This window comes from Balearica regulorum, chromosome 24, assembly GCF_011004875.1.
Source record: "Balearica regulorum gibbericeps isolate bBalReg1 chromosome 24, bBalReg1.pri, whole genome shotgun sequence".
NCBI classification, from domain to species: Eukaryota; Metazoa; Chordata; class Aves; order Gruiformes; family Gruidae; genus Balearica; species Balearica regulorum.
Genome location: NC_046207.1, coordinates 3,054,949 through 3,068,513, shown reverse-complemented (window position 1 = coordinate 3,068,513; position 13,565 = coordinate 3,054,949). Strand labels below are relative to the sequence as shown.

The window sequence follows — 13,565 nt, the reverse complement described above, 5'->3', positions numbered from 1 at the left end:
TTTGAAAACAAGGACAATTATTTTTAATTGTTTATTATTTACCACCAATGAGCTGACCTCCTCCTGTTAAAGAAAAGTTTGAGACATCAAATTGAGAAGCAGAAATGATGCCACAAGAAATGGATGAGAAATTCTAGTGAAGATTAATGATTAGTAAATAAATGAATAGCACCTTAGTGTTCACATATCCTGGTTAACAAGTATGAGTAATGAGTAAACTTGTAAAAATCAAACTGCGGGTTGTTTTGCGACACAATAATTTAAAAAAGAAGAGTCGAACAGTTGGTTAATTTATATGCAATGAATAAATGAATCAGTTCTATTTTCTCCAGTGGAATAAAAGCAAACAGGAGAAAGACGTTGTATCTGCGCACGTAGCATTGTTTTCAAACCTCAGCTGTTACAAACCAGAAAATATTTGCAATGGGGAGAATGATTTGAGAAATTAAATTGGAGTGGGAGGGGGAGTCTGCAGCACTGCTGTTTTCCTGGTATTAGCAAAGCTCATCGGCATTTTCTGTCGGTTGTGGGGAGCAGTGCTCTGAGCAGGAAGGAAATGAGAATGCCACAGGAGGACAGCACCTGGAGAAAAAATTATTGCTTCATTGTCTCCTCTAATGTGCCCACTGGGAATGGGGAATGAGCTACAGAATCAAGCATCATGACCAGGAACGGGAAAGCATTGTTATCTCTATGTCCAATTTGAGTTAAACATTGGAGTGATTTGTTGGGAAGGATGGTCTTGGCTTGTCCATCCCACTCCAGTGATGCTGTGGCTGCTGCTGCTGCCGGATGCCTGGATGCCCAGGAGCCACTGCTCAGACACAGGAACTTTGAACAAAACGCCTGCTTTGCAATAGATCCTGTGGCATTGGCACCTTACAGTCTAGGAGTCCTTGTTTGTAGCGGGAGTATGTAGACCTAAGATCCTCCAGTGGTATGGTCCTCACCACCCGAAAGCAAGTATTTAATTCCTAGTTAGAAATGGTTAGAGGGTTTTTTAGACTGAAGTCGCAGCCTAGGCTCCCCAGATCGCACCCGCGGGAGGGTTGTGCTGTTTGGGCATCGCTTTTTCTATCATTCTCAGTGCACCTACTCCCCAGTTTCAGTCCCAGCAAAGCAATATCCTCCTGGCACTAAGTTCATCAGTGAGGTGGACCCATCGCATGCCTACTGCATAATGCACTTGGCAACTTGCTAAATCATCCGAGGCACACGCAGATCCCAATGCCGTTACCTCCGCGCACAAAGCCCAACAAAGCCATCTGAGGAGGTGTGAAAGGCGGTGACTGAAGGATGGCGAATTCCAGACAGTGGAGCAGAGAACTGCATTTCTGTCCACTCCTTGAACAGTGCTGTGCCACGAAAAAAATAATCCAACATCATAAATATCATAACGGTCCTACTGATGGGTGCGCTGTACTGGCCCATGCGTCCTCCCGTCCAGTACCTGCACCAGTCGTCGTGGCAGCGCGGCGCAGAGTACTGAGATGTTCCCAGTTGCTCTTGTCCTGCTGCCTGCCTGTGTTGTCCCGTTTGGCTAATTCTTTCTTCTCCGTGATGTGTTTTCTGTGAAGCAGGAGCAGATTGTAATAACAACAGACAGGGACAGCAGACCTGACAGCTATCTCGGCTCTCTAGTTTTGTCCAGCAAAAAGAGCAGTAATTGCTCATCTTGGCTAACAGACTGACAAACCTGAATGCTTTCTTACCTTAAAAACTCTGTCGTGGAAGGGAGACGCACGGAGGGTTATGGTTCATAATGAAGCCGTAATGCTCTGCTTTTTCATGCTTGTGCATGGTTCTGTTCTTCTGTGTCTTTAATCAAAGATTATGGTTTGTAACAGTGGATTTTGCCTTGGAACTAAGCGGGTCAAAGCCTTTGACTGTGACGTGCCAGGACTTTGACTGTTTAGGGGCAGGCTCCTCAGACAGGTTCCCCCACTTCCCCAACCTTCAAATTCACATTGCCCAGCACCGAGGGGACAGCCCTGAAGCTGGAAGAACGGCTCGGGCATCCGTGGAGGGTGCGGAGGCAGATGGGAGCCTTCAGCCTCTGTCACAGGGGGGTCTCTGGACCCCACAAGAGCTGCACGGTTTGCTCCCCTCTGATGCCCGCTTCCACCCTGAGGCTATGGTCCTTCTTTCCAGACACTGCGTCCCCAGTGGAGAAGGAGCCCTGCCTCAGAGAGGCTGTGGGGAAAGGTGCAGTTTCTACAAAGCATTGTTTTCCAAATAAAACCAATTTGTTGAACCCCAAAGTGCCGTCCTACCAAATCCCTTGGATTTGCTCGGCTCCTTTGCTCTCTCACGGCAGCAACACGATCCTTCATGTCCAGATGTGGATCTCCCATGTTCTTCTTTTCTTCGTTGCAGCGCATGCGGCTGGCTGCAACCATCTTTCTGCAGTTATAATGGTGGCAAACAGAGCAGTTTTACTCTCAATGGCAGAGAAGTTCTACTCTCTTGTTGCGCTGCCTATATTGCCCATGCCCCAAATTCCCATTCTTGCCTCTTGCGAAGGGGCAGCGGGAAGGAGCTGTGGGGGTGGGAGAGGCAGGAGGACTTAGAGGAGTATTCGAGGGCCCCAGCGTAGAAGATGCTTCAGGCATGCAAAAATGAAGCCTAATTAAAATGAATAAGAATTATTTTTATCTCTTTAAACAATTGTACAATCACATTTTAATTAAAATAATTTTTAAAAGTATCTTTTTTTTTTTTTTTTTTGTAATTTTGCTAATGTATATACTCATGCACTTATCAAAACCAGACAAAGAGACTGGAATGACTTTTCTTTTTCCTAAAAGGCTTTTAGTGGCAGTAAATTAAGATATATGAATGTATGTAAGGATTATAGGCATAAAGTCAGCACTGAGCATAGAAGGCTCTGTCTGGGTGAGGGTTTTTTTTTTTTCTTCCCAGCATTTAACTAGTTTTTGATGTTGTAAAGACATTCTTGCATGTAAAACTCTTTGCAGCTCGTAGAAACCTTTATTGAAAAATAATTGGAAGCCTTGATCCACTGAGGGAGAGCGCCAGCTTTCTTGGATGCTCTTTGCACATATCCTGGCTCTTTCTGAGAGTTTCTGTGCCCTGCGTGGAGGCTAAATTACTGCTATTAGTCCTTCTCTGTGGTTTGGGTAGGTGCAGGTGCCAGTAGGAGATCGGGAGTCTGGGGTGGAAGGAGTAATTCAGGAAGGATGGCTGGAGTGGAGAGAAAGGGGAGACCAGTGGAGAAATAACAGTGGAGGAAGCCAACTTTGCAGCTGGCAATGGATAACAGATCATGTACGTTAAGGCTGAGGAGAAGAGAGGAGGTATGTTCATCTGTTCAGCTGCGGAGGGGTCTAGAATCCAGGGAAGCTTTTTCCATGCCAGCAGCCACTGTTGTGGTGTTTGATGCATTTTTCAGCTCTCCTCTGGGGCTGACATTGAACCCACCTACCTGCCCCGCGATGGCACCCTGTCCCCATCCACGCCAGGGCCGTATTGGTGTCAGGACCACTCACCCACAGGGTGGAGGCTTTCAGGAACGGGTGGCAGCCAGCGACAGACCTGCCTCCTCCCGTGGCCGCGTGGTTATTAATGCCGGGTGATTAACATGCACGCGGATTTCATGCAACAACCGCCCCAAAGTCATTAGCTTTGTCTTGACAGGTCCAAGGTGAATAAAGCCAACGTGCCTGTTTCGATGCCGGGTGGCTGATTATGCTTTTAACGAACTTGAGAAATATTTGGAAATGTCATATGACACATGTATAGCTTATTTCTAGCATGCATAGTTTGGCACGATTATTTTGCTCATTGCACATTCAATTAAATCAGTTAGAAATTATGTTACTTAAATAAAAAAGCCGCCTTTATGAAGATGATCAGGTTTAGAAATCCAAAGTTATTGTGCTGAAAAGGAACTAGAAGTTTAAGCCAGTCCGGAGTCAAAAAATACTTTAATAGGTTTGAAGCAGAAAATTCCAATGCTCTGGATTTTTTTGAAGGTTGGAATGAAAACTCCGTGATTTGCTTATTTGTTTAATTATTTGGTGGTTGTTGTTGCTAAAAACTAGAAAAATTTCCTTTTTTTTTTTTTCCCCCCCTACCCCAAAGGAAGTCCTGAGCTTGAAATAAAATAATTTCTGTGAATAAAGCTGAAAGACTTCATCCAGTCACACATGTGACATCGCATATTTATATCAAACCTAATGATAATTGCCATGACGCCTCTTTCTGGGAAGGAAAACCACTAAAGTTTGTTCCAGCAGCCGATATTATCATCCACTTTCTGCTTGCTGAGTTGCTCCTGGATGAAACAAAAACATTTGTCTCCCTTGTGACACATTTCCTAGCATGTCCCTGTGTAATCTGCAGAGCCATATGTGTAATAAAAAGATGGAAAGAAAGCAAAAAACAATAAGCAGAGATGATAAATGACACAAGAGGAAGAACTTCTGCAGGTGTTGGTGGTTTCAGACTAAAGCAGACATTAGCAGAAAGATTTGGAGCTGACTGAGAGGAAGAAATATTCAGAATATTTAAGAGTTTTAAGGCTGATTCAAGGCTAATTGGGGGTGAGGGTGTTGAACTAGGTGTTCACCAGAACAACTTTCTCCTTTACTGAAAATGGGTGCTTTTCTTAAAAATACATAAAATAGAAAACTGAAAAGGAGCATCTGAAAATGAAGATGACTTGGTTTGGTTTGGCTGTATTTATCTCAAAAAAAGGTGGATGCCTTTGGGCTCCTTGGCTAGGCTGGGGGCTCCTGGGCTCCTGCTGATGGTCTGAACTAAGACTGAGGATCAGCCCCCGCTCAGAAAGTGTTTTCCTGGGAGAGCAGCTCTCCTCCTGGATCCATTCGCCCTGGGACCCATTTCTCTCTGTGATATAAAGACCTGCTCTAGTAAAACTTAACCCCTATAATTCAGTTTTAGAGAATTCTTATTCTGGGTAGTGAAAGAAGGATTATAATATAGGCGATGTTCGGGCATTTTAATAGTGCTATAAAACCGTATTAAAGCCTTATCACCAGACATATTTCTCTATCACACACACCTATGTTCATCCTTGTCCTCTCCGTTGTTTAATGGCAGCAGCAGGAGCAGCTCAGCTCCCGGTCCGTGTTAGCAGGACATTTAAAAAATGCTGTTCAAACTCACGCAGCTGGCCAGACCTCGGCAGTACAAGGCAGGCTTTGGGCTCACTGAGCTGTGGATGCTGAGCAGAAAACCATCCCAACTGTGCGAGATGCCCCCGCGGGGCAGAAACCCCTCCTGAGCTGCTTGTGTGGGAACATCTGGAAGAGCTGGGTCCTTATCAGCATTCCCAGGTCTGTATTCAGCTCTTCACCCAGAGGATTAGAGGAGAAATAACTCTTTAAACTTCTGAAAGGTAAAGTGTATGACAGTACACAAGGAAAGGCCCCAAATTTTCCTCTGCGGCTGGTCACTGCATGTCGCAGCCCCTGCGGGGCTCCCGCTCCAGCGACAGAGATGTTCCGATCCTTTCCTCCGTATGAGAGAGACAGGAGATCAATGTCAGACCTCACGGCGGAGGGAAAGGGAAGAAGCCTTCAGGGAACCGCGGGCTGCATTGAGGCAGGAAGGTTATGAACTGAACTTGGGGGGAAGGAAGCAGGATTTGGTCAGACCGCAGCCCTGCAGTAAGAGCCACGTCGTAAGGCTCTGCCAAATGCCGCTTGTCCTGGGATCGGCCCGAAGCAGGCAGCCTCAGCGCTGCAGCGATTGCAGGACAGTGCTGACACCGCTGAGCGATGTTATCCGAGAACTTTGCTGTTCCTCCGGACCGTGCCGCAGTATCACCGGCTCCTGTTCCCTCTGGCGCAACGCTGCCCTCTCCATCCCCACGTTATCTGCGCCGTGGGAGACGTGGGTTCAATCTCTGCTTGGCGTTCCTCTGCCTGGACGATGAATGCCGTGTTCCTCTGTGCTGACAGAAAACAAAGGAACAGCTTCATCATAAAATTACAGTTAAATTATTGTGTGCCTTTGGCCCCACTGTAATCCCGTGAAGAGTTTAGGTTTCTGCGTATTTTCTGAGCCAGAGACCTGGCCATCAGATAACTTCTCAAGAGAGTGAACATGCCGTATTACTTGAACCATGGAGAAGTAATACTCCACTCACATAATTCCGTTGATTAACACTGAGTTCATTAAGAAAAAGTAAAAGGACAGGAGAGTGAGTGATCTCATTTGGACCAGCAGAATTTGAAGGGCTCCAAAGCCATATGAACCAATTTCATTAAATTGCTCTCTTCTGTGTCAGTATAATTTCAGGTCTGGTTCTTCATCACTTCTTTTCTTTACCGTATTGCTCGATCTGCGGCTGTTGATGAGGTTTGGGAAGGAAGGGGTTTTTACTGTTGGAGATATGACACATCCCGGCACAAATGAACTCATCAGACACAGAAATGAAATGACTCTGCCTTTAGATCTTCTCTCTCTGGGCTCAGCAGGTATCTCCACTGTATCAGTGACTTTCCTGGAACTGGAACATACCAGCATAGGTCTGTTGTTTCCTTCACAAGTCCCACCACCCAGATGGAGTGTCGCACCTGAGAGCATCAACAAAGAGGGAGAGAGGGAGAAGGTGGCGGGGCGTGAATTATGGAGTATTATTAGATTGCTGTTACTCGTATCGCTTCTGTAGCTGTGGCAGCTGGGGGCTTTAATTACAGAGATTAAAGGAAAAAAACCTCATAGCCGCTCATCAAATGATACGTAAAATAAGCAAACTGGCATTGTGCCTGGGAAGCTGTCTGAGCAGGGCTGCACCAGCAAACACGAACAGGGAATGCCAAAGTCAGGGTCCCTTCTGATGAGGAAGACCGTGGTATCAACTCGAGGTCTGGCAGTCAACAGAAAGCAAAGAGAGGGGACAGTCAAGCCCTGGGGTGAGGAGAGCGGTGAGCCAAGCTCAGGCCGATCGCAGCGCCCGGATCCTTCTACTGCAGCCGGCTTGAGAGCGGGAGCGTGGAGGAAGAGTTGCAAGAAGAAGCTGGGAGAGACATGGGGCAGTGGATGTGCATTGAGCTGGCAGGAGTCCGTTCCTCAGCTCTTCATCAAGACCTAGAGCTGTTAATGAAGAGCCCATTTGCTTTCATCTAAATGGAGTGCTTTATTCCCATTGCTGCTGCTGAGACGTGCTTGCTGTACTCAGCTCCCCCTGATCTTCCACGGCCCTTTGGGGCAGCGCGGGGCAAGGCCAGGGGCTGGCCAGACCTCCGGGCACATCTCACACTCTGGACAGGAGACGATTTCTCCCATTCTGAGAAGAAAGAGAGGACAAAGAAGGAATCAATTTGTCAGAAACCTCTTAATGAGCTGTTGAAGACAGCTCAGCCAAGGTACTGATGACCTCCCAGGTTAATTAACCTGCAGCAAAACCTGATGTCTTCTTTTCATTCTCCCTGTCTAATTTTCTTCTTACAGCCAGCCAAGCTCCCCGTTAGTCTGGGTTCCGAGCTGCTCACTATGTGACACCTTCAGGTGCTTTTATGCCTTCCTCGTCCTCTGCCGGCAGATCTGGCGCTGGACAGGGGTGCCAGAAGCCAACATCCCTCCCAGCTAGCTTCATGCTTCATTTTTCATTACAATGCGATTGCATCTGGCAGGAGCTCTCTGCCTCCCAGCCTGCTCCCGTCCTGTCTTGCAGAACTGCCGTCCCAGCCCCTGACGCTGCCGGAAAGGTGCCTTCAGGGCCAAACTAGCCCAGGCTCTTTCGCAGGGCAGTGTCCTGTGGGACGGTGACAGAAAGGAGCACATAGACCCCCAGGACAGGAAAGCTGATGCCAGCGACAAGGAGGGACTCTTGCAAACACCTAGAATGGCCTTGGTGATCTGGTGGCATTTCAGCTCCCTATGGAGAGCAGAGCAAGGGCTCAAACGCTGAATCTGCAGGTGGATCTTCCCTGTTAGGGACAGATTTAGGTCCCTTTCATCCCACCTCTACCAAAGCAGGCGTGGTAGCAGAGTGTAGAGCTGTGGAGTTGAGCAAGGATGGGAGCAGTCCAGTTCCCGAGGGACCTCTGGGGCCAGGCAGGAGGTTTTGAGCATCTCTAGAGGATCCTCTAGGTCAGATAGACCACTTGGGAGAGCTCATCATTTCCAAACACACCGAGAGGACTTTTTCCGCAGGAAGAGGCTGCATTATCTGAGTGAATCTAGCACCCGAGGGTGGCACCTCTTTGCCAGGGACAGTGCCTCTGCTATTTTTAAGCTACAAGTGTGAATGGAAATGGAGAAGAATATGTACTGCAAACAGGAGCAGAGTTGCACCGACTACTTGCCGTTGACAATTTATCTAGCAGCTTCCTCCTCCGTCTCCTCTGTTACACAGACTGAAAGCCTTCCAGTGCCCAGGAATTCATTTCTCCTTCATGCCTAGTTGATGTACTCCAGTTGACGTCTTAGGTTTGCACAGATAGACCGTGCATAATCGGCTCTGTTTGTTTTTTTTCCCAATGGGGGAGAAAGAACAAGTTAAATGATCAGAAACAAGGTGGATTAATTGTTCGGAGCAGGCGCCACATCTTTTTTACTCCAATGACAGTCATGTTCACAGATCTTTCGGTAAAAGGACATGGCCAGGTAGAAAAAGGAGAGCAGCCCTGTTCCTTGAACAGGAATGAGGTTGCAGATACTTCACCTGGAAAGGGTCACCGGGCTGTAGCCAACTGACAAATTTTGGGTGCCGTCTTCGTTCAGTCCCTTGAGGGCTCGCTGTGATGCCCTGGCACCGAGCAGCGGGGTGCAGAGCCTCCCCCGCAGCCTTGGCTGAAGCACGGAGGAAGCAGAGCTCAGCATCATCCTCGCATCCAGGGGCTGCCGGCACCTGAGCTCTCCAGTGCAGGGGCCTGAGGGCTGCTCCGGATCGGAGCTAATGGAGCAGCAGGTCCAGGCCATTCCCTTCGGATAACTCCAGAGAAAAGTGTGTCCCAGCCGTGCCCCTTCCCCTGCCCTCCTCCAGCCGTGCGTCGTGGGTGTGCGTCTCTCACAACTGGCATTTTCCAGCCTTCCTTGCTGCTACAATCAGTCAGGGAGGATTTTATTTTAACAAAAAAAGTTTTGTTAAACCTGACCCATTTTCACCAAAGAGCATTGATTGCCATATTTTGCTTTCCAGTCAGAACAAATGGATTTTTCAGCAGGCCAAGAGGCCAAATAGTTGATTTTTCTTCTGCATGATGCAGACTCATCCCGGTTACACTGAAAAACTGCCAAGATCCTATCTCTGTGCAAAGTCAGGGCTTGAAAAACCTGAAAAGTTTTGGCCATCTCGGAAAGCCAGAACTCAGTAGTGGAAGTGGAAATTCTAATTTGATTTCAGCTTAAAACAAACAAAATTCCATAAAAAAGGTCCTGGGTCATTGTGAAAAATGAATGTTCCTGAAATGTTCTTCAGATGATAATAACGTCAGTGAAAACAAGAAATATTCATAACCTACAGGTTGTGTTAATTGCTTGTTATTGCATTGCACGTGTATTTGTCATTATCTACAACAATCAGATATTAATATTATTGTTATTTTATTTAGATAAAAGGTTGGACATCTGCAGTTATTCATAATTATAGGAGAGATCATTAGATTATAATTATTGCCATAATTTACAAAACATTATTTACGAAACAAATATTGTGGTTGTTGGAGTGGGCTTTTTACATCAAAAACTTGTGTATCTGTAGCTCCTCTGATCAATTAATTCTGCAGGTTGGGGTGGTGGGGACAGGACCCTTCCCCCCCTCCCCGACGCCAGCAGCGTTTGCTGGAGATTCGCCGTCGCCCCTTGGCTGCAGCCCTGGCAGGACCACGCAGCCGCTCGCTGCCTCGATCCCCTCGAGCATCCTCCGAGCGCTCTCCCTGCCATCGCCTCTGCACAGCGGGGACAGTCTGACCACACCGGGCTCTTGGGAAGGTTTGCAAGGCTAAAAATCATCTTCTGGGCCATGAGACGCCCTGATGTAACCAGCCTTGCGCTTTGTTCTGCAGTTTATGCTGACCTCGTCGTGCATTCTGTTGCTATGCAAATTACAGAAATTACAAAGAAAAATTCCTTCACCACTTAGAAGGAGGGGGTTTTTTTTCCTCTCTTTTTCATCTGAAGCCGTAGCATACGCAAACCTGTCCAGGACTCTCATTCTGCAAGCTTCACTTAACAGGGAAATTGTTTTATTTGTGTTTGGGTTTTGAATTGCAGCTTAATGATGTGCAGGGCTCTGGGTTTTCCATTCCATTTTATTTTATTAGCTAAATGCTGAGCATTTCTCATCTCTCCTCAGGACAAAGCATGTTCCTGTCTCAAGAGAGAGGAATTCTGGTTTGTCCCTTTGTCCTCTACAAGCTGCAATACCAATATCTGCTCATATAATGGCGACACACAGGTACTTCTCACTGCCCTTGAACATACGCCCGTGTTCGGGTGCAGACTCTGGACGTGTTGGGATCATGAGAAGGAGAATCCATTGGATGGGTGCAAACCCACAGATCGGCAAACCTCTCTGACCAGGAAACTCCTAAATCCCACAGCAGGGGTAAGGTGGGCTGTTGGTTATGGGAATTAGAATCGGACCTGAAATCTTCCTAGGTGTCCTTTTTGCCATCTTCTGAGGAGTTTAACTGTCTCCATTCTTCAGCGATGGGGAGCAGAGGAGCTGCTGAAACACCAGGGAGTGGGGGAAGGCATGCCCAAGCCGAAGGAAGCAATGATGTAATAGTGCTGCTTTTTCTCCAGTATTTTCAAGTCCAAACATCCAGAACTCCTCATTCAGCTCTGCCTACATCGCACAACTACTTCCCAGGAGCATCACCCTACAGCAGCCCGGATTCCTGGAAGCACTTTGCCCCTGTGCCGGCCTCTGCTCAGGGAAACAGAGCCTGAAGTCACTCATCCGAGAGCCACCTGCAAAGTATTGCAAGCTCCAAAACTTCAGAAGTCATTTTCTAAAAAATCTGGAGGTTGTTTTCTGAAGCATGTGACTTTTTTAATGGAAATTTTGTCAGATTCTCATTTTTTAACTTATTTTGTGAGATTTGAAGCTGGAGGGGAGGTGTTATTTTTAAGTTGCTGGTTTTTATCGGCAGCACTGGAAGTTACTGAACTGAAAGCTGAATCTCATCACATGCCTTTGAGACGTGAAACTTTAATAAAACCACAGCTACTCCACAACTCCCAATGAAACATGGAGAGGTGATCTCTGACTACAGGAATCAGCTCAGAAAGCCTTCTCCTGAATTCTTAAATGTTATTTTTTCTGCCAGCGTTAAGTTTCTCTGGATATCAGGGTCAATCCTATTAAATAATACTGAGATTTCAGGTTTGTTTGTTGGTCATTTAATCCACTCCTTTTATAAGGCATTTAAAGGGTATAAAGAGTATAGGGAGTGTAATGAAGTCTTGGAAAGCTGTCATTCTCCAACTCTGACTATGAGGAATAAGCTCAGTGTCCTGATATGCTCATATGGACAATTTCAGAGATAGAGATGAGAGGAGATGAGGGCAGTCACAGGGCTTAAAAAATTCTTGGCTAGAGTATAAAGTAGATTACAAAGGAAGATGGTATCATTTTCATTTTACTGTTAAGAAACTGAGGAACGTGATTGCCCATGTTTTTCCAGGGCCTTCCTCTCTCTTCCATGGACACAGACATCCCAGAGTCCCCAGAGCCCGTACAAAAATCCCTGGGCACCAGTCAGAAAGCAGACTGAGCTGCAGCGCTGGATGCATTTGCGCGTGCCGTGTTGTCGGAGCATGGCCCGTCCAATTTCCATGCTTGGTGCTAGCTATTGAAACACCTCATCAAAATAATACTTTGTACGTCCCAAGTTCCTTTCATCTGAGGATTTCAAAGCATTTTGCAGACATCAAACGCACCTTACCAGCCCACTCTGCAGCTGGTGAGCACAACTGCTGAAGAGGATCATCTCAGCTAAGCAGAGATAGGCTTTTGCTTTCTCCCCTGGTGAGACAATGGTCTGACTTGAACCACATCCCATGGCATCATGAGCTCTGCAGGACCTTCTGATGGGGAAAAGCCTCCCTAAGCTCCCTCTCTTGCCTCTGAGATTGAAACTGGATCTTGCCCATGGTTTATGACTGTCGTTAGTAAACTGAGCCCCTTATGACAGTGGAGAAGTCAGCACATGGACTCCCGGTGCCTGGGTGAAGCGTAAGGGCAGCCATGGTTGTCATCTCAGGTATCTTCTGAGACAGACACAGACTAGATCAGCCCTGCTCGTGGCCTGATGCGGCCTTTGCAACTCAGGCCTGGATGGCCACGTGTCATCTCTGTTCCCCTGGGACACGTCACAGCCAGGCTGATACTTGCGTGGCTGTTCCTAATTCTTCAGAAACTCAGAGGAAAGGAGGGCAAGGAAATACCAAGAAAACAGAGAAAGAAAATGAAAGATGGCATTTCTCTCTCGAGGCAATGCAAGAAATAAAACAGAGTCCTCCTCCTTCCTCCCCCCCCCTTCTTTTTTTTGAATTAATATATTTGTTTCCTTTCTTGGCCTAGAAGATGGTTTTGTGCCCAAAAAAATATAATGTACTTCTTCATTTCTGGCTGACAGCTTCTGAAGTGTGCAGGGGAGCTCTTCCTTTCAGCTCCAGCCCTTTGATAATGGATGCCTAACTGCCACCGAAGCGCAGGCTTAGGCAAGGTCCTGCACCATGGTCCCAAGCACTTTTCCAAGCTTTTTCAGGCAGTTTAGCTCAAAAATAAGTCTGGGACAAAGGCAGTGGCAGCTTTAGCAGTGGGCATTTAGGAGGACTAGATTTACCGAGCTCTTAGAACAACAGATTGGGAGTTATTTCTAAAAAAGGGATGGTACTCTGCCTGCTTTTCTCAAGTGTCTGAAGAAAAGTGGTGGTGAAGAGTTTGTCTCGACCAGCTGGGCCAGGAAATCTTGGGACACCCCCAACAGACACAGCCTCCCAGGACAGCTTTGAGGATTACAGTGTTTGTTCCTTCCGCTTAAGCTTTCCGCCCAAGCCTCACCTCAACTGTGTCGGTATTTCTTCAGATCTGATGCTGTAAGACAAGAAGTGATTTAGTAAATTAGGAGGGAATGGGGGAAAAAGTAATGGGATCTTGGAGAGAAACTGGTCTAAAGATAGAAGCTGTTGGAGCTGATGCAGCTACTGAAATGCCTTTTTAATTTCTTGACCACAAATTTAGCAGCTTAAATTTTAGAATCTCCATTTCCTTTGTAGACTGGAAATAATGCATGAGCTCTTGAGTGCCCCTTGCTTTGGGATGCTGGAGCAAAGCTCCCCAGACATCGTCCCAAAGCTGAAAGTTAGGAAGAACCCAGTATCACGACTATTACATTTCCTCCGTTGACTATGCACCCAATGCCAAGTGAAACTGCACTGAAACCTTTAAAATCACCGTCCATTTCCTGAAACAGACTCTGCTCAGGGTTGAGCCAACTGGCTAAATCTATATTCACTGGCAGCCGTAGCAGCAAACTCAGAAGTGTGGGACTAAATATATCACAGCCCTGCAGCCTCCTTCCAGAGAAGGGAGGAAAAAAATAAATAAGGAGATGGAA

The 13,565-nt window shown here is 46.8% G+C and overlaps 1 protein-coding gene and 1 long non-coding RNA gene across 3 annotated transcripts in view; both read left to right on the top strand.

The window, feature by feature from the left end:
• LOC142605100 (uncharacterized) overlaps positions 1 to 10,441 on the top strand; it is a 56,074-nt gene extending 45,633 nt beyond the window's left edge. The window contains exon 3 of the long non-coding RNA XR_012838865.1: positions 10,292 to 10,441. This is a non-coding gene — a long non-coding RNA (uncharacterized LOC142605100). The remainder of the gene's footprint in view (positions 1 to 10,291) is intronic.
• ASIC2 (acid sensing ion channel subunit 2) overlaps positions 1 to 13,565 on the top strand; it is a 498,112-nt gene that overhangs the window by 297,031 nt on the left and 187,516 nt on the right. The gene's annotated exons all lie outside the window — the stretch shown is intronic.